Source organism: Oncorhynchus masou, unplaced genomic scaffold (genome assembly GCF_036934945.1).
Source record: "Oncorhynchus masou masou isolate Uvic2021 unplaced genomic scaffold, UVic_Omas_1.1 unplaced_scaffold_1412, whole genome shotgun sequence".
In the NCBI taxonomy this organism is placed as follows: Eukaryota; Metazoa; Chordata; class Actinopteri; order Salmoniformes; family Salmonidae; genus Oncorhynchus; species Oncorhynchus masou.
In genome coordinates, this window is record NW_027004062.1 from 53538 (window position 1) to 74566 (window position 21029).

The 21029-nt window shown below is 50.7% G+C and overlaps 1 pseudogene; it reads left to right on the forward strand.

Annotated features, from left to right (window-relative positions):
* Positions 1-21029, forward strand: part of LOC135530748 (LIM and calponin homology domains-containing protein 1-like) — a 92011-nt pseudogene that overhangs the window by 51779 nt on the left and 19203 nt on the right.

The following is a 21029-nucleotide window of genomic DNA, read 5'->3' on the forward strand; positions in this document are numbered from 1 at the left end:
CTCCTCTCCCTCCCCCTCTCCCTCTCTCCTCTCCCTCCCCCCTCCCCTCTCTCCCTCCTCCCCTCTCCCTCTCCTCTCTCTCCCTCCTCCCTCTCCTCCCCTCCCCTCCCTCTCTCCCCCTCCCCTTTCTCCTCCCTCTCCTCTCTCCTCCCCTCCCCTCTCTCCTCCTCCCTCCCTCTCCTCTCTCCTCCCCTCTCCTCTCATCCTCCCTCATCTCCTCCCTCCTCTCTCCTCTCTCCCTCCCCTCCCCCTCTCCTCTCTCCCTCCCCTCCCTCCCCTCCTCCTCTCCTCTCCTCCTCTCCTTCCTCTCCTCCCCCTCCCTCCTCTCTCTCCTCCTCCTCCCCTCCTCCTCTCCTCTCCTCTCCCTCCTCTCCTCCCCTCTCCTCCTCCTCCCTCCCCCTCCCCTCTCTCCTCCTCCTCTCCTCCTCTCCTCTCTCCTCCTCTCCTCTCTCTCTCTCTCCCCTCCCTCTAGGACCTAGCCCGGTGGAAGAGTCGCGCAGTGCTTCTCAGGATCTGATCAGGAAGGAGGAGGAGAGGAAGAGGATGGAGAGGATGATGAAGGAGGAGGAGGGAGGCCACACCCAGAAGAAGAAGAACATCAAGACGTACAGAGAGATCGTAGAGGACAAGTCGGAGAGAGGAAGGAGGGAAGAGAGGGAGGGAAAGAGAAGGAGGAGGAGGAGGGAGGGAAAGGAGAGGAAAGGAAGGAGGAGGAGGAGGAGAGGCGAGGAGATGGCGGAGGGTGGTGGGAAAGAGAGGAGAGAGAGGAGGAGTGGAAGGAGGAAGAGAGAGAGGGAGGGAGGAGGGATTAGAGGAAAGGGGAGGGAGGGAGGGGGAGGAGAGGAGGGGGAGGGAGGAGGAGGAGGAGGGGACCTAAATCTTACTCCTTTCTCACTCCTTGTCTCACCAGCTTCTAATACAGTTCTGTCTTGTAAAATAGTTGTATCTCAATGTGACTAAAGGTTAATAAAGCTTCATTAAAAATTGAATAAACTCTACCCCCCCTCTTTCACTACAGAGAGCGTAGGGAGGCGGAGCTGTGTGATGCGTACAGGAGGGCGGGCTCTAAAGCAGAAGCTGCCATGGTTCTCCAGCGTTACGCTCTCCGCTTCACCATCAGTGATTCAACGCTGGACAGTCTGCAGCTACCTAGAACCATTACTACTGACCAGAACCCTGAGTCTAGAACACCTGCTACCAACCAGAACCCTGAGTTTAGATCCACTACTACCAACCAAAACCCTGAGTCTAGAACACCTGCTACCAACCAGAACCCTGAGTCTAAAACCATTACTACTGAGCAGAACCCTAACCCTAGAACCAGTATTAATAACCAGAACTCTGAGTCTAGAACCATTACTACTGACCAAAACCCAGAGTCTAGAACCATTACTACTGACCAGAACCCTAAGTCTAGAACCATTACCTCCTAACCAGAACCCTGAGTCTAGAACCATTACTACTGACCAGAACCCTGAGTCTAGAACACCTGCTACCAACCAGAACCCTGAGTTTAGATCCACTACTACCAACCAAAACCCTGAGTCTAGAACACCTGACCAGAACCCTGAGTCTAAAACCATTACTACTGAGCAGATCCCAAAGGCTAGAACCAGTATTAATAACCAGAACGCTGAGTCTAGAACCATTACTACTGACCAAAACCCAGAGTCTAGAACCATTACTACTGACCAGAACCTTGAGTCTAGAACCATTATTACTGACCAGAACCCTAAGTCTAGAACCATTACCTCTAACCAGAACCCTGAGTCTAGAACCATTACTGCTGACCGGAACTCTGAGTCTAGAACCATTACTACTGACCAGAACCCTAACCCTAGAACCATTATTACTAACCAGAACCCTGAGTCTAGAACCATTACTGCTGAACAGAACCCTGAGTCTAGAACCATTAGTCCTGACCAGAACCCTGAGTCTAGAAGCATAATTACTAACCAGAACCCTGAGACTAGAACCATTACTGCTGACCACAACCCTGACAACCCAGAACGAGCTGGAAACGGACTAGAGGCCCTGCAGACTGACACAAATAAAGAGCCCCGAGCCCCCCCCAAAAAACATATCTCTGTCACACACATCCAACACACACACAACCAACACACCCAACACACACAGCTCCAAACCCAAAACACCCAACACACGCACACACAAAACCACTCCACACAAAGTCAGCACACACTCCCCCTCCCATCCCCCCTCGCGGCCCCGCCCTCTCCTAACAGCCAAGCCCTACTGCCAGCCACCACAGACACAGCCTGGACACAAGCCTGTTAAGGTAAGGGCAGGTCGGGATAGGGTTAGGGGTTAAGCGTAATTCAGAGTCCCATTGTGACGTAGAGACCACCGTCCGCGGGGACGCACAGCCCAAACGGGCACCTCCCAGAAACGGCCAACCGACACGGCTCCTCGTACACGTCCTCTATTAATTTCAATGTGTTGACACTGACAAAATGCTTGAGCCTAGACGCTTTAGGGGCTTGGAGAATTCACACTTTATCAACCGGCACCCTATCTATTGATACCCCGAATCACTCCAAATCTAATGACACCCCAAATCACCCCAAATCTAATGACACCCCACACCACCCCAAATCTAATGATGAATCACCCCAGATCTATTGACACCCCACACCACCCCAGACCTAATGACACCCCACCACCCCAGATCTAATGACACCCCACACCACCCCAGATCTAATGACACCCCACACCACCCCAGATCTAATGACACCCCAGATCTAATGACACCCACACCACCCCAGATCTAATGACACCCCACACCACCCCAGATCTAATGACACCCCACCACCCCAGATCTAATGATACCCGAATCACCCCAGATCACCACCACCCCAGATATAATGACACCCCACACCACCCCAAATCTAATGACACTCCACAACACCCCAGATCTAATGACACCCCACACCACCCCAAATCTAATGATACCCCACACCACCCCAGATCTAATGACACCCCACACCACCCCAAATCAAATGACACTCCACACCACCCCAGATCTAATGACACCCACACCACCCCAAATCTAATGATACCCCACACCGCCCCAAATCTTATTACACCCCAGATCTAATGATACCCCACACCACCCCAAATCTAATGATACCCCACACCACCCTAGATCTAATGACACCCCAAATCTAATGATACCCCACCACCCCAGATCTTATGATACCCCCCACCACCCCAAATCTAATGATATCCCACCAACCCAAATCTAATGATACCCCACACCACCCCAAATCTAATGACACCCCACACCACCCCAAATCTAATGACACCCCACACCACCCCAGATCTAATGACACCCCACCACCCCAGATCTAATGACACCCACACCACCCCAGATCTAATGATACCCCACACCACCCCAAATCTAATGACACCCCACACCACCCCAGATCTAATGACACCCCACACCACCCCAGATCTAATGACACCCCACACCACCCCAGATCTAATGATACCCGAATCACCCCAGATCTAATGACACCCCACACCACCCCAGATATAATGACACCCACCACCCCAAATCTAATGACACTCCACAACACCCCAGATCTAATGACACCCCACACCACCCCAAATCTAATGATACCCCACACCACCCCAGATCTAATGACACCCCACACCACCCCAAATCAAATGACACTCCACACCACCCCAGATCTAATGACACTCCACACCACCCCAAATCTAATGATACCCCACACCGCCCCAAATCTTATTACACCCCAGATCTAATGATACCCCACACCACCCCAAATCTAATGATACCCCACACCACCCTAGATCTAATGACACCCCAAATCTAATGATACCCCACACCACCCCAGATCTTATGATACCCCACACCACCCCAAATCGAATGATACCCCACACCACCCCAAATCTAATGATACCTCACACCACCCCAAATCGAATGACACCCCATACCACCCCAATTCTAATGACACACCACCCCAAATCTAATGACACCCCACACCACCCCAGATCTAATGACACCCCACACCACCCCAAATCTAATGACACCCCACACCACCCCAAATCTAATGATACCCCACACCACCCCAAATCTAATGACACCCCACACCACCCCAAATCTAATGACACCCCACACCACCCCAAATCTAATGACACCCCACACCACCCCAGATCTAATGATACCCCACACCACCCCAGATCTAATGATACACCACCCCAAATCTAATGACACCCCACACCACCCCAGATCTAATGACACCCCACACAACCCCAGATCTAATGACACCCCACACCACCCCAGATCTAATGACACCCCACACCACCCCAGATCTACTGACACCCCACACCACCCCAGATCTAGTGACACCCAATACCACCCCAAATCTAATGACACCCCACACCACCCCAGATCTAATGACACCCCACACCACCCCAGATCTAGTGACACCCCATACCACCCCAGATCTAATGACACCCCACACCACCCCAGATCTAATGATACCCCCACACCGCCCCAAATCTTATTACACCCCAGATCTAATGATACCCCACACCACCCCAAATCTAATGATACCCCACACCACCCCAGATCTAATGACACCCCAAATCTAATGATACCCCACACCACCCCAGATCTAATGATACCCCACACCACCCCAAATCTAATGATATCCCACACCAACCCAAATCTAATGATACCCCACACCACCCCAAATCTAATGACACCCCACAACACCCCAGATCTAATGACACCCCACACCACCCCAGATCTAATGACACCCCACACCACCCCAGATCTAATGACACCCCCACCACCCCAAATCTAATGACACCCCACACCACCCCAAATCTAATGACACCCCACACCACCCCAAATCTAATGATACCCCACACCACCCCAAATCTAATGACACCCCACACCACCCCAAATCTAATGATACCCCACACCACCCCAGATGTAATGATACCCCACACCACCCCAGATCTAATGACACCCCACACCACCCCAAATCTAATGACACCCCACACCACCCCAGATCTAATGACACCCCACACCACCCCAGATCTAATGACACCCCACACCACCCCAGATCTAATGACACCCCACAACACCCCAGATCTATTGACACCCCATACCACCCCAAATCTAATGACACCCCACACCACCCCAGATCTAATGACACCCCACACCACCCCAGATCTAGTGACACCCCATACCACCCCAAATCTAATGACACCCCACCACCCCAGATATAATGATACCCCACACCACCCCAAATATAATGACACCCCACACCACCCCAAATCTAATGATACCCCACACCACCCCAAATATAATGATACCCCACACCACCCCAAATATAATGATACCCCACACCACCCCAAATCTAATGATACCCCACACCACCCCAAATATAATGACACCCCACACCACCCCAAATATAATGACACCCCACACCACCCCAAATATAATGATACCCCACACCACCCCAGATCTAATGATACCCCACACCACCCCATATCTAATGACACCCCACCCCACCCCAGATCTAATGACACCCCACACCACCCCAGATCTAATGATACCCCACACCACCCCAGATCTAATGACACCCCACACCACCCCAGATCTAATGACACCCCACACCACCCCAGATCTAATGACACGCCACACCACCCCAGATCTAATGACACTCAACACCACCCCAGATCTAATGATACCCCACACCACCCCAGATTTAATGACACCCCACACCACCCCAGATTTAATGACACCCCACACCACCCCAAATCTAATGATACCCCACACCACCCCAAATCTAATGATACCCCACACCACCCCAGATCTAATGACACCCCACACCGCCCCAAATCTTATTACACCCCAGATCTAATGACACCCCACACCACCCCAGATCTAATGATACCCCACACCACCCCAGATCTAATGACACCCCACACCACCTCAGATCTAATGACCAACCCAGATCTAATGATACACCACCCCAGATCTAATGATACCCCACACCACCCCAGATTTAATGACACCCCACACCACCCCAGATTTAATGACACCCCACACCACCCCAAATCTAATGATACCCCACACCACCCCAGATCTAATGACACCCCACACCACCTCAGATCTAATGATACCCCCACCAACCCAGATCTAATGATACCTCACACCACCCCAGATCTAATGATACCCCACACCACCCCAGATCTAATGACACCCCACACCACCCCAGATCTAATGACACCCCCACCACCCCAGATCTAATGACACGCCACACCACCCCAGATCTAATGACACTCAACACCACCCCAGATCTAATGATACCCCCACCACCCCAGATTTAATGACACCCCACACCACCCCAGATTTAATGACACCCCACACCACCCCAAATCTAATGATACCCCACACCACCCCAGATCTAATGACACCCCACACCACCCCAGATCTAATGACACCCCACACCACCCCAGATCTAATGACCGCCACACCACCCCAGATCTAATGACACTCCACACCACCCCAGATCTAATGATACCCCACACCACCCCGGTTTAATTACACCCCACACCACCCCAGATTTAATGACACCCCATACCACCCCAATTCTAATGATACCCCACCCCAAATCTAATGATACCCCACACCACCCCAGATCTAATGATACCCCACACCACCCCAAATCGAATGATACCCCACACCACCCCAAATCTAATGATACCTCACACCACCCCAAATCGAATGACACCCCATACCACCCAATTCTAATGATACACCACCCCAGATCACCACCCCAAATCTAATGATACCCCACACCACCCCAGATCTAATGACACCCCACACCACCCCAGACCTAATGACACCCCACACCACCCCAGATCTAATGATACCCCACACCACCCCAAATATAATGATACCCCACATCACCCCAAATCTAATGACACCCCACACCACCCCAGATCTAATGATACCCCACACCACCCCAAATCTAATGATACCCCACACCACCCCAAATCTAATGACATCCCACACCACCCCAAATCTAATGATACCCACACCACTCCAAATCTAATGATACCCCACACCACCCCAGATCTAATGACACCCCACACCACCCCATATCTAATGACACCCCACACCACCCCAGATCTAATGACACCCCACACCACCCCAGAACTAATGACACCCCACACCGCCCCAAATCTTATTACACCCCAGATCTAATGATACCCCCACACCACCCCAGATCTAATGATACCCCACACCACCCCAGATCTAATGACACCCCACAAATCTTATTACACCCCAGATCTAATGACACCCCACACCACCCCAAATCTAATGATACCCCACACCACCCCAAATCTAATGATACCCCACACCACTCCAAATCTAATGATACCCCACACCACCCCAGATCTAATGATACCCCACACCACCCCAGATCTAATGACACCCCACACCACCCCAGATCTAATGACACTCCACACCACCCCAGATCTAATGATACCCCACACCACCCCAGATTTAATGACACCCCACACTACCCCAGATTTAATGACACCCCACACCACCCCAGATCTAATGATACCCCACACCACCCCAGATCTAATGATACCCCACACCACCCCAGATCTAATGACACCCCACACCACCCCAGATCTAATGACACCCCACACCACCCCAGATCTAATGACACCCCACACCACCCCAGATCTAATGACACTCCACACCACCCCAGATCTAATGATACCCACACCATCCCAGATTTAATGACACCCCACACTACCCCAGATTTAATGACACCCCACACCACCCCAGATCTAATGATACCCCACACCACCCCAGATTTAATGACACCCCACACCACCCCATTTAATGACACCCACACCACCCCAGATTTAATGACACCCCCACCACCCCAAATCTAATGATGATCACCCCACCCCAGATCTAATGACACCCCCACCACACCAGATCTAATGATACCCCACACCACCCCAGATCTAATGACACCCCACACCACCCCAGATCTAATGACACCCCAGAACTAATGACACCCCACCCCAGATCTAATGACACCCCACACCACCCAAGATCTAATGATACCCCACACCACCCCAGATCTAATGACACCCCACACCACCCCAGATCTAATGACACTCCACACCACCCCAGATCTAATGATACCCCATACCACCCCAGATTTAATGACACCCCACACCACCCCAGATCTAATGACACCCCACACCACCCCAGATCTAATGATACCCCACCCCCCAGATCTAATGACACCCCACACCACCCCAGATCTAATGATACCCCACACCACCCCAGAACTAATGACACCCCACACCGCCCCAGATCTAATGACACCCCACACCACCCCAGATCTAATGATACCCCACACCACCCCAGAACTAATGACACTCCACACCACCCCAGATCTAATGACACCACCCCAGAACTAATGACACCCCACACCGCCCCAGATCTAATGACACCCCACACCACCCCAGATCTAATGACACCCCACACCACCCCAGATCTAATGACACTCCACACCACCCCAGATCTAATGATACCCCACACCACCCCAGATTTAATGACACCCCACACTACCCCAGATTTAATGACACCCAACACCACCCCAGATCTAATGATACCCCACACCACCCTAGATTTAATGACACCCCACACCTCCCCAGATTTAATGACACCCCACACCACCCCAAATCTAATGATACCCCACACCACCCCAAATCTAATGATACCCTACACCACCCCCGATCTAATGATACCCCACACCACCCCAGATCTAATGATACCCCACACCACCCCAAATCTAATGATACCTCACACCACCCCAAATCTAATGACACCCCACACCACCCCAAACCTAATGATACCCCACACCACACCAAATCTAATGATACCCCACACCACCCCAAATCTAATGATACCCACACCACCCCAAATCTAAAGATACCCCCCCCCACCCCAAAAATAATGATGCCCCACATCACCCCAAATCTAATGATATCCCCACCACCCCAAATCTAATGATACCCCACACCACCCCAGATCTAATGATACCCCACACCACCCCAGATCTAATGATACCCCACACCACCCCAGATCTAATGATACCCCACACCACCCCAAATCTAATGATACCCCACACCACCCCAAATCTAATGATATCCCACACCACCCCAAATCTAATGATACCCCACACCACCCCAAATCTAATGATACCCCACACCACCCCAGATCTAATGATACCCCACACCACCCCAGATCTAATGATACCCCACACCACCCCAAATCTAATGATACCTCACACCACCCCAAATCTAATGACACCCCACACCACCCCAAATCTAATGACACCCCACACCACCCCAAATCTAATGACACCCCACACCACCCCAGATCTAATGATACCCCACACCACCCCAAATCTAATGATACCCTACACCACCCCAGATCTAATGACACCCCACACCACCCCAGACCTAATGATACCCCCACCACCCCAGATCTAATGATACCCCACACCACCCCAAATATAATGATACCCCACATCACCCCAAATCTAATGACACCCCACACCACCCCAGATCTAATGATACCCCACACCACCCCAAATCTAATGATACCCCACACCACCCCAAATCTAATGATATCCCACACCACCCCAAATCTAATGATACCCCACACCACTCCAAATCTAATGATACCCCACACCACCCCAGATCTAATGACACCCCACACCACCCCATATCTAATGACACCCCACACCACCCCAGATCTAATGACACCCCACACCACCCCAGAACTAATGACACCCCACACCGCCCCAAATCTTATTACACCCCAGATCTAATGATACCCCACACCACCCCAGATCTAATGATACCCCACACCACCCCAGATCTAATGACACACCACACCGCCCCAAATCTTATTACACCCCAGATCTAATGACACCCCACACCACCCCAAATCTAATGATACCCCACACCACCCCAAATCTAATGATACCCCACACCACTCCAAATCTAATGATACCCCACACCACCCCAGATCTAATGATACCCCACACCACCCCAGATCTAATGACACCCCACACCACCCCAGATCTAATGACACTCCACACCACCCCAGATCTAATGATACCCCACACCACCCCAGATTTAATGACACCCCACACTACCCCAGATTTAATGACACCCCACACCACCCCAGATCTAATGATACCCCACACCACCCCAGATCTAATGATACCCCACACCACCCCCGATCTAATGACACCCCACACCACCCCAGATCTAATGACACCCCACACCACCCCAGATCTAATGACACCCCACACCACCCCATATCTAATGACACCCCACACCACCCCAGATCTAATGACACCCCACACCACCCCAGAACTAATGACACCCCACACCGCCCCAAATCTTATTACACCCCAGATCTAATGATACCCCACACCACCCCAGATCTAATGATACCCCACACCACCCCAGATCTAATGACACCCCAAATCTTATTACACCCCAGATCTAATGACACCCCACACCACCCCAAATCTAATGATACCCCACACCACCCCAAATCTAATGATACCCCACACCACTCCAAATCTAATGATACCCCACACCACCCCAGATCTAATGATACCCCACACCACCCCAGATCTAATGACACCCCACACCACCCCAGATCTAATGACACTCCACACCACCCCAGATCTAATGATACCCCACACCACCCCAGATTTAATGACACCCCACACTACCCCAGATTTAATGACACCCCACACCACCCCAGATCTAATGATACCCCACACCACCCCAGATCTAATGATACCCCACACCACCCCGATCTAATGACACCCCACACCACCCCAGATCTAATGACACCCCACACCACCCCAGATCTAATGACACCCCACACCACCCCAGATCTAATGACACTCCACACCACCCCAGATCTAATGATACCCCCACCATCCCAGATTTAATGACACCCCACACTACCCCAGATTTAATGACACCCCACACCACCCCAGATCTAATGATACCCCACACCACCCCAGATTTAATGACACCCCACACCACCCCAGATTTAATGACACCCCACACCACCCCAGATTTAATGACACCCCACACCACCCCAAATCTAATGATACCCCGAATCACCACAAATCTAATGACACTCCACACCACCCCAGATCTAATGACACCCCACACCACCCCAGATCTAATGATACCCCACACCACCCCAGATCTAATGACACCCCACACCACCCCAGATCTAATGATACCCCACACCACCCCAGAACTAATGACACCCCACACCGCCCCAGATCTAATGACACCCCACACCACCCCAGATCTAATGATACCCCACACCACCCCAGAACTAATGACACCCCACACCGCCCCAGATCTAATGACACCCCACACCACCCCAGATCTAATGATACCCCACACCACCCCAGAACTAATGACACTCCACACCACCCCAGATCTAATGATACCCCCACCACCCCAGAACTAATGACACCCACACCGCCCCAGATCTAATGACACCCCACACCACCCCAGATCTAATGACACCCCACACCACCCCAGATCTAATGACACTCCACACCACCCCAGATCTAATGATACCCCACACCACCCCAGATTTAATGACACCCCACACTACCCCAGATTTAATGACACCCCACACCACCCCAGATCTAATGATACCCCACACCACCCTAGATTTAATGACACCCCACACCTCCCCAGATTTAATGACACCCCACACCACCCCAAATCTAATGATACCCCACACCACCCCAAATCTAATGATACCCTACACCACCCCCGATCTAATGATACCCCACACCACCCCAGATCTAATGATACCCCACACCACCCCAAATCTAATGATACCTCACACCACCCCAAATCTAATGACACCCCACACCACCCCAAAGCTAATGATACCCCACACCACTCCAAATCTAATGATACCCCACACCACCCCAAATCTAATGATACCCCACACCACCCCAAATCTAATGATACCCCACCCCACCCCAAAAATAATGATGCCCCACATCACCCCAAATCTAATGATATCCCACACCACCCCAAATCTAATGATACCCCACACCACCCCAGATCTAATGATACCCACCACCCCAGATCTAATGATACCCCACACCACCCCAGATCTAATGATACCCCACACCACCCCAAATATAATGATACCCCACATCACCCCAAATCTAATAACACCCCCACCACCCCAGATCTAATGATACCCCACCCCACCCCAAACATAATGATGCCCCACATCACCCCAAATCTAATGATATCCCCACCACCCCAGATCTAATGACACCCCACACCACACCAAATCTAATGATACCCCACACCACCCCAAATCTAATGACACCCCACACCACACCAAATCTAATGATACCCCACCCCACCCCAAACATAATGATGCCCCACATCACCCCAAATCTAATGATATCCCACACCACCCCAAATCTAATGATACCCCACCCCACCCCAAAAATAATGATGCCCCACATCACCCCAAATCTAATGATATCCCACACCACCCCAAATCTAATGATACCCCACACCACCCCAAATCTAATGATACCCCACACCACCCCAGATCTAATGATACCACACACCACCCCAGATCTAATGATACCCCACACCACCCCAGATCTAATGATACCCCACACCACCCCAAATATAATGATACCCCACATCACCCCAAATCTAATAACACCCCACACCACCCCAAATCTAATGATACCCCACACCACCCCAAATCTAATGACACCCCACACCACACCAAATCTAATGATACCCCACCCCACCCCAAACATAATGATGCCCCACATCACCCCAAATCTAATGATACCCCACACCACCCCAAATCTAATGATACCCCACACCACCCCAGATCTAATGATACCTCACACCACCCCAGATCTAATGATACCCCACACCACCCCAGATCTAATGATACCCCACACCACCCCAAATATAATGATACCCCACATCACCCCAAATCTAATAACACCCCACACCACCCCAGATCTAATGATACCCCACCCCACCCCAAACATAATGATGCCCCACATCACCCCAAATCTAATGATATCCCACACCACCCCAGATCTAATGACACCCCACACCACACCAAATCTAATGATACCCCACACCACCCCAAATCTAATGACACCCCACACCACACCAAATCTAATGATACCCCACCCCACCCCAAACATAATGATGCCCCACATCACCCCAAATCTAATGATATCCCACACCACCCCAAATCTAATGATACCCCACCCCACCCCAAAAATAATGATGCCCCACATCACCCCAAATCTAATGATATCCCACACCACCCCAAATCTAATGATACCCCACACCACCCCAAATCTAATGATACCCCACACCACCCCAGATCTAATGATACCTCACACCACCCCAGATCTAATGATACCCCACACCACCCCAGATCTAATGATACCCCACACCACCCCAAATATAATGATACCCCACATCACCCCAAATCTAATAACACCCCACACCACCCCAAATCTAATGATACCCCACACCACCCCAAATCTAATGACACCCCACACCCACCAAATCTAATGATACCCCACCCCACCCCAAACATAATGATGCCCCACATCACCCCAAATCTAATGATATCCCCACCACCCCAGATCTAATGACACCCCACACCACCCCAGATCTAATGACACGCCACACCACCCCAGATCTAATGACACTCAACACCACCCCAGATCTAATGACACCCCACACCACCCCAGATCTAATGACACCCCACACCACCCCAAATCTATTGATACCCCACACCACCCCAGATCTAATGATACCTCACACCACTCCAGATCTAATGATACCCCACACCACCCCAAATCTAATGATACCCCACCCCACCCCAAACATAATGATGCCCCACATCACCCCAAATCTAATGATACCCCACACCACCCCAAATCTATTGATACCCCACCCCAAATCTAATGATACCCCACACCACCCCAAATCTAATGATACCTCACACCACCCAATCTAATGATACCCCACACCACCCCAAACATCACTCTGTCTACAGGTAGATGGCTTGGTGAGGTAACCTCTCATCACTCTGTCTACAGGTAGATGGCTTGGTGAGGTGACCTCTCATCACTCTGTCTACAGGTAGATGGCTTGGTGAGGTAACCTCTCATCACTCTGTCTACAGGTAGATGGCTTGGTGAGGTAACCTCTCATCACTCTGTCTACAGGTAGATGGCTTGGTGAGGTAACCTCTCATCACTCTGTCTACAGGTAGATGGCTTGGTGAGATAACCTCTCATCACTCTGTCTACAGGTAGATGGCTTGGTGAGGTAACCTCTCATCACTCTGTCTACAGGTAGATGGCTTGGTGAGGTAACCTCTCATCACTCTCTCTACAGGTAGATGGCTTGGTGAGATAACCTCTCATCACTCTGTCTACAGGTAGATGGCTTGGTGAGGTAACCTCTCATCACTCTGTCTACAGGTAGATGGCTTGGTGAGGTAACCTCTCATCACTCTGTCTACAGGTAGATGGCTTGGTGAGATAACCTCTCATCACTCTGTCTACAGGTAGATGGCTTGGTGAGGTAACCTCTCATCACTCTGTCTACAGGTAGATGGCTTGGTGAGGTGACCTCTCATCACTCTGTCTACAGGTAGATGGCTTGGTGAGGTGACCTCTCATCACTCTGTCTACAGGTAGATGGCTTGGTGAGGTGACCTCTCATCACTCTGTCTACAGGTAGATGGCTTGGTGAGGTAACCTCTCATCACTCTGTCTACAGGTAGATGGCTTGGTGAGGTAACCTCTCATCACTCTGTCTACAGGTAGATGGCTTGGTGAGGTAACCTCTCATCACTCTGTCTACAGGTAGATGGCTTGGTGAGGTAACCTCTCATCACTCTGTCTACAGGTAGATGGCTTGGTGAGGTAACCTCTCATCACTCTGTCTACAGGTAGATGGCTTGGTGAGGTAACCTCTCATCACTCTGTCTACAGGTAGATGGCTTGGTGAGGTAACCTCTCATCACTCTGTCTACAGGTAGATGGCTTGGTGAGGTAACCTCTCATCACTCTGTCTACAGGTAGATGGCTTGGTGAGGTAACCTCTCATCACTCTGTCTACAGGTAGATGGCTTGGTGTAACCTCTCATCCTCTGTCTGCAGGTAGATGGCTTGGTGAGGTAACCTCTCATCACTCTGTCTACAGGTAGATGGCTTGGTGAGGTAACCTCTCATCACTCTGTCTACAGGTAGATGGTTTGGTGAGGTAACCTCTCATCACTCTGTCTACAGGTAGATGGCTTGGTGAGGTAACCTCTCATCACTCTGTCTACAGGTAGATGGCTTGGTGAGGTAACCTCTCATCACTCTGTCTACAGGTAGATGGCTTGGTGAGGTGACCTCTCATCACTCTGTCTACAGGTAGATGGCTTGGTGAGGTAACCTCTCATCACTCTGTCTACAGGTAGATGGCTTGGTGAGGTAACCTCTCTCATCACTCTGTCTACAGGTAGATGGCTTGGTGAGGTAACCTCTCTCATCACTCTGTCTACAGGTAGATGGCTTGGTGAGGTAACCTCTCATCACTCTGTCTACAGGTAGACCTCTCATCACTCTGTCTACAGGTAGATGGCTTGGTGAGGTAACCTCTCTCATCACTCTGTCTACAGGTAGATGGCTTGGTGAGGTAACCTCTCATCACTCTGTCTACAGGTAGATGGCTTGGTGAGGTAACCTCTCATCACTCTGTCTACAGGTAGATGGCTTGGTGAGGTAACCTCTCATCACTCTGTCTACAGGTAGATGGCTTGGTGAGGTAACCTCTCATCACTCTGTCTACAGGTAGATGGCTTGGTGAGGTAACCTCTCATCACTCTGTCTACAGGTAGATGGCTTGGTGAGGTAACCTCTCATCACTCTGTCTACAGGTAGATGGTTTGGTGAGGTAACCTCTCATCACTCTGTCTACAGGTAGATGGCTTGGTGAGGTAACCTCTCATCACTCTGTCTACAGGTAGATGGCTTGGTGAGGTAACCTCTCATCACTCTGTCTACAGGTAGATGGCTTGGTGAGGTAACCTCTCATCACTCTGTCTACAGGTAGATGGCTTGGTGAGGTAACCTCTCATCACTCTGTCTACAGGTAGATGGCTTGGTGAGGTAACCTCTCATCACTCTGTCTACAGGTAGATGGCTTGGTGAGGTAACCTCTCATCACTCTGTCTACAGGTAGATGGCTTGGTGAGGTGACCTCTCATCACTCTGTCTACAGGTAGATGGCTTGGTGAGGTAACCTCTCATCACTCTGTCTACAGGTAGATGGTTTGGTGAGGTAACCTCTCATCACTCTGTCTACAGGTAGATGAGGTAACCTCTCATCACTCTGTCTACAGGTAGATGGCTTGGTGAGGTAACCTCTCATCACTCTGTCTACAGGTAGATGGCTTGGTGAGGTAACCTCTCATCACTCTGTCTACAGGTAGATGGCTTGGTGAGGTAACCTCTCATCACTCTGTCTACAGGTAGATGGCTTGGTGAGGTAACCTCTCATCACTCTGTCTACAGGTAGATGGCTTGGTGAGGTAACCTCTCATCACTCTGTCTGCAGGTAGATGGCTTGGTGAGATAACCTCTCATCACTCTGTCTACAGGTAGATGGTTTGGTGAGGTAACCTCTCATCACTCTGTCTACAGGTAGACTTGGTGAGGTAACCTCTCATCACTCTGTCTACAGGTAGATGGCTTGGTGAGGTAACCTCTCATCACTCTGTCTACAGGTAGATGGCTTGGTGAGGTAACCTCTCATCACTCTGTCTACAGGTAGATGGCTTGGTGAGGTAACCTCTCATCACTCTGTCTACAGGTAGATGGCTTGGTGAGGTAACCTCTCATCACTCTGTCTACAGGTAGATGGCTTGGTGAGGTAACCTCTCATCACTCTGTCTACAGGTAGATGGCTTGGTGAGGTAACCTCTCATCACTCTGTCTACAGGTAGATGGCTTGGTGTAACCTCTCATCACTCTGTCTACAGGTAGATGGCTTGGTGAGGGTGAATGGAGAGACTCTCCGTCCTCCCCGCCTTCCTCACCCCTTCAATCCCCCTCCTCACCCATTCACTCCCCCCAGCCCACCGAACACCCTGGTGCCAATCAGAAGACACAGGTGTCGGCAGTCAGCACCCTGATTGGAGGGAGGAACTGTGTTGTCACGACGACCATCGTGACGGAACTCACCCAGACACACCTGCAGCCACATCCGTTAGATATGCTCAGCAACACACAGGTGGGGAGCCACACCCACTCTCATTCATTTATTGACATTTGGTTGATTGATTGAATGGTTCTGATGCTCTTGGTTCCTTATTGATTGTCTGTTAGGTGAACGGCTCCATGGCATTGTCAAGGAGATCAGGGGAGGAGGCGGGGTCTGACTCTTCATTGCTTAGCAACCAGAACACCTACTCATCCTCGGTGACAGGTACGATGATATTACCCAGATTCCTGTTGCTGGGTGAACCAGATTAGTGTTAATGCTGCTGCTGTAGCTAACACACTGTGTGTGTTTCCCTCCACAGGAGGACTGGAGGGGAGCAGTGGGACGGTGAGTACCATTATAGCTCAGCATTTTCATTCTACAACTTGACCTTTATTCTAGAACCTGACCTTCATACTAGAACTTGATTTTATTCTAGAACCTGACCTTCATTCTACAACTTGATCTATGTTCTAGAACCTGACCTTCATACTACAACTTGATCTTTATTCACAAACCTGACCTTCATTCTAGAACTTGACCTTTATTCTATAACCTGACCTTCATTCTACAACTTGATCTATGTTCTAGAACCTGAGCTTCATACTACAACTTGATCTTTATTCTAGAACCTGACCTTCATACTACAACTTGATTTTTATTCTCAAACCTGATCTTCATTCTAGAACGACCTTTATTCTAGAACCTGACCTTCATACTAGAACTTGACCTTTATTCTAGAACCTGACCTTCATACTACAACTTGATATTTATTCTAGAACCTGACCTGCATTCTAGAACTTGATTTTATTCTAGAACCTGACGTTGATTCTAGAACTTGATCTTTATTCTAGAACCTGACCTTCATTCTACAACTTGATTTTTATTTTAGAACCTGACCTTCATTCTAGAACTTGACCTTTATTGCAGAACCTGACTTTCATACTAGAACTTGATCTTTATTCTAGAACTTTGCCTGTTCTCTCGTCTCACCTTTCCTTTCCTTGTGTGTGTGTGTGTGTGTGTGTGTGTGTGTGTGTGTGTGTGTGTGTGTGTGTGTGTGTGTGTGTGTGTGTGTGTGTGTGTGTGTGTGTGTGTGTGTGTAGATGGAGAGCCCCATGTTGAACCTGGCTGTGTAGATCACTGGGTGTGGAACCCTGAGGATGAGAGGAGACGACAGGAGAAGTGGCAGCAGGAGCAGGAGAGATTCCTACAGGTGTGTGAGAGGAGACTATGGAGAGGTGATAACAGGAGAGGAGATAACAGGAGAGATTCCTACATGTGAGAGGAGACTACAGGAGAGGAGCTACAGGAGAGGAGATAACACTGAGGAGAGGAGATAACAGGAGAGGAGACTACAGGAGAGGATAACAGGAGAGGAGACTACAGGAGAGGAGATAACAGGAGAGGAGATAACAGGAGAGGAGATAACAGGAGAGGAGATTCCTACAGGAGAGTGTGATAACAGGAGAGGAGACTAACAGGAGAGGAGATAACAGGAGAGGAGATAACAGGGAGGAGAGGAGATAACAGGAGAGGAGATAACAGGAGAGGAGATAACAGAGAGGTGATAACAGGAGAGGAGATAACAGGAGAGGAGATAACAGGAGAGATTCCTACAGGTGTGTGAGAGGAGACTACAGGAGAGGTGATAACAGGAGAGGAGATAACAGGAGAGATTCCTACAGGTGTGTGAGAGGAGACTACAGGGAGATAACAGGAGAGGAGATAACTGGAGACAGTGGAGGAGGATAGTTACAGCCAGGTATGGGACAGGGACAGTGGAGGAGGATAGTTACAGCCAGGTATGGGACAGGGACAGGGACAGTGGAGGAGGATAGTTACAGCCAGGTATGGGACAGGGACAGGGACAGTGGAGGAGGATAGTTACAGCCAGGTATGGGACAGGGACAGTGGAGGAGGATAGTTACAGCCAGGTATGGGACAGGGACAGTGGAGGAGGATAGTTACAGCCAGGTATGGGACAGGGACAGTGGAGGAGGATAGTTACAGCCAGGTATGGGACAGGGACAGGGACAGTGGAGGAGGATAGTTACAGCCAGGTATGGGACAGGGACAGGGACAGTGGAGGAGGATAGTTACAGCCAGGTATGGGACAGGGACAGTGGAGGAGGATAGTTACAGCCAGGTATGGGACAGGGACAGTGGAGGAGGATAGTTACAGCCAGGTATGGGACAGGGACAGTGGAGGAGGATAGACAGGTATGGGACAGGGACAGGGTGGAGGAGGATAGTTACAGCCAGGTATGGGACAGGGACAGTGGAGGAGGATAGTTACAGCCAGGTATGGGACAGGGACAGGGACAGTGGAGGAGGATAGTTACAGCCAGGTATGGGACAGGGACAGTGGAGGAGGATAGTTACAGCCAGGTATGGGACAGGGACAGTGGAGGAGGATAGTTACAGCCAGGTATGGGACAGGGACAGTATGGGACAGGGACAGTGGAGGAGGATAGTTACAGCCAGGTATGGGACAGGGACAGTGGAGGAGGATAGTTACAGCCAGGTATGGGACAGGGACAGTGGAGGAGGATAGTTACAGCCAGGTATGGGCCATGCTCTACTGAGCCACACAGGATAGTTGCACAGGGACAGTGACAGTGGAGGAGGATAGTTACAGCCAGGTATGGGACAGGGACAGTGGAGGAGGATAGTTACAGCCAGGTATGGGACAGGGACAGTGGAGGAGGATAGTTACAGCCAGGTATGGGACAGGGACAGGGACAGTGGAGGAGGATAGTTACAGCCAGGTATGGGACAGGGACAGTGGAGGAGGATAGTTACAGCAGGTATGGGACAGGGACAGTGGATGGGACAGGGACAGTGGAGGAGGATAGTTACAGCCAGGTATGGGACAGGGACAGTGGAGGAGGATAGTTACAGCCAGGTATGGGACAGGGACAGTGGAGGAGGATAGTTACAGCCAGGTATGGGACAGGGACAGTGGAGGGACAGTGGAGGAGGATAGTTACAGCCAGGTATGGGACAGGGACAGTGGAGGAGGATAGTTACAGCCAGGTATGGGACAGGGACAGTGGAGGAGGATAGTTACAGCCAGGTATGGGACAGGGACAGTGGAGGAGGATAGTTACAGCCAGGTATGGGACAGGGACAGTGGAGGAGGATAGTTACAGCCAGGTATGGGACAGGGACAGTGGAGGAGGATAGTTACAGCCAGGTATGGGACAGGGACAGTGGAGGAGGATAGTTACAGCCAGGTATGGGACAGGGACAGTGGAGGAGGATAGTTACAGCCAGGTATGGGACAGGGACAGTGGAGGAGGATAGTTACAGCCAGGTATGGGACAGGGACAGTGGAGGAGGATAGTTACAGCCAGGTATGGGACAGGGACAGTGGAGGAGGATAGTTACAGCCAGGTATGGGACAGGGACAGTGGAGGAGGATAGTTACAGCCAGGTATGGGACAGGGACAGTGGAGGAGGATAGTTACAGCCAGGTATGGGACAGGGACAGTGGAGGAGGATAGTTACAGCCAGGTATGGGACAGGGACAGTGGAGGAGGATAGTTACAGCCAGGTATGGGACAGGGACAGTGGAGGAGGATAGT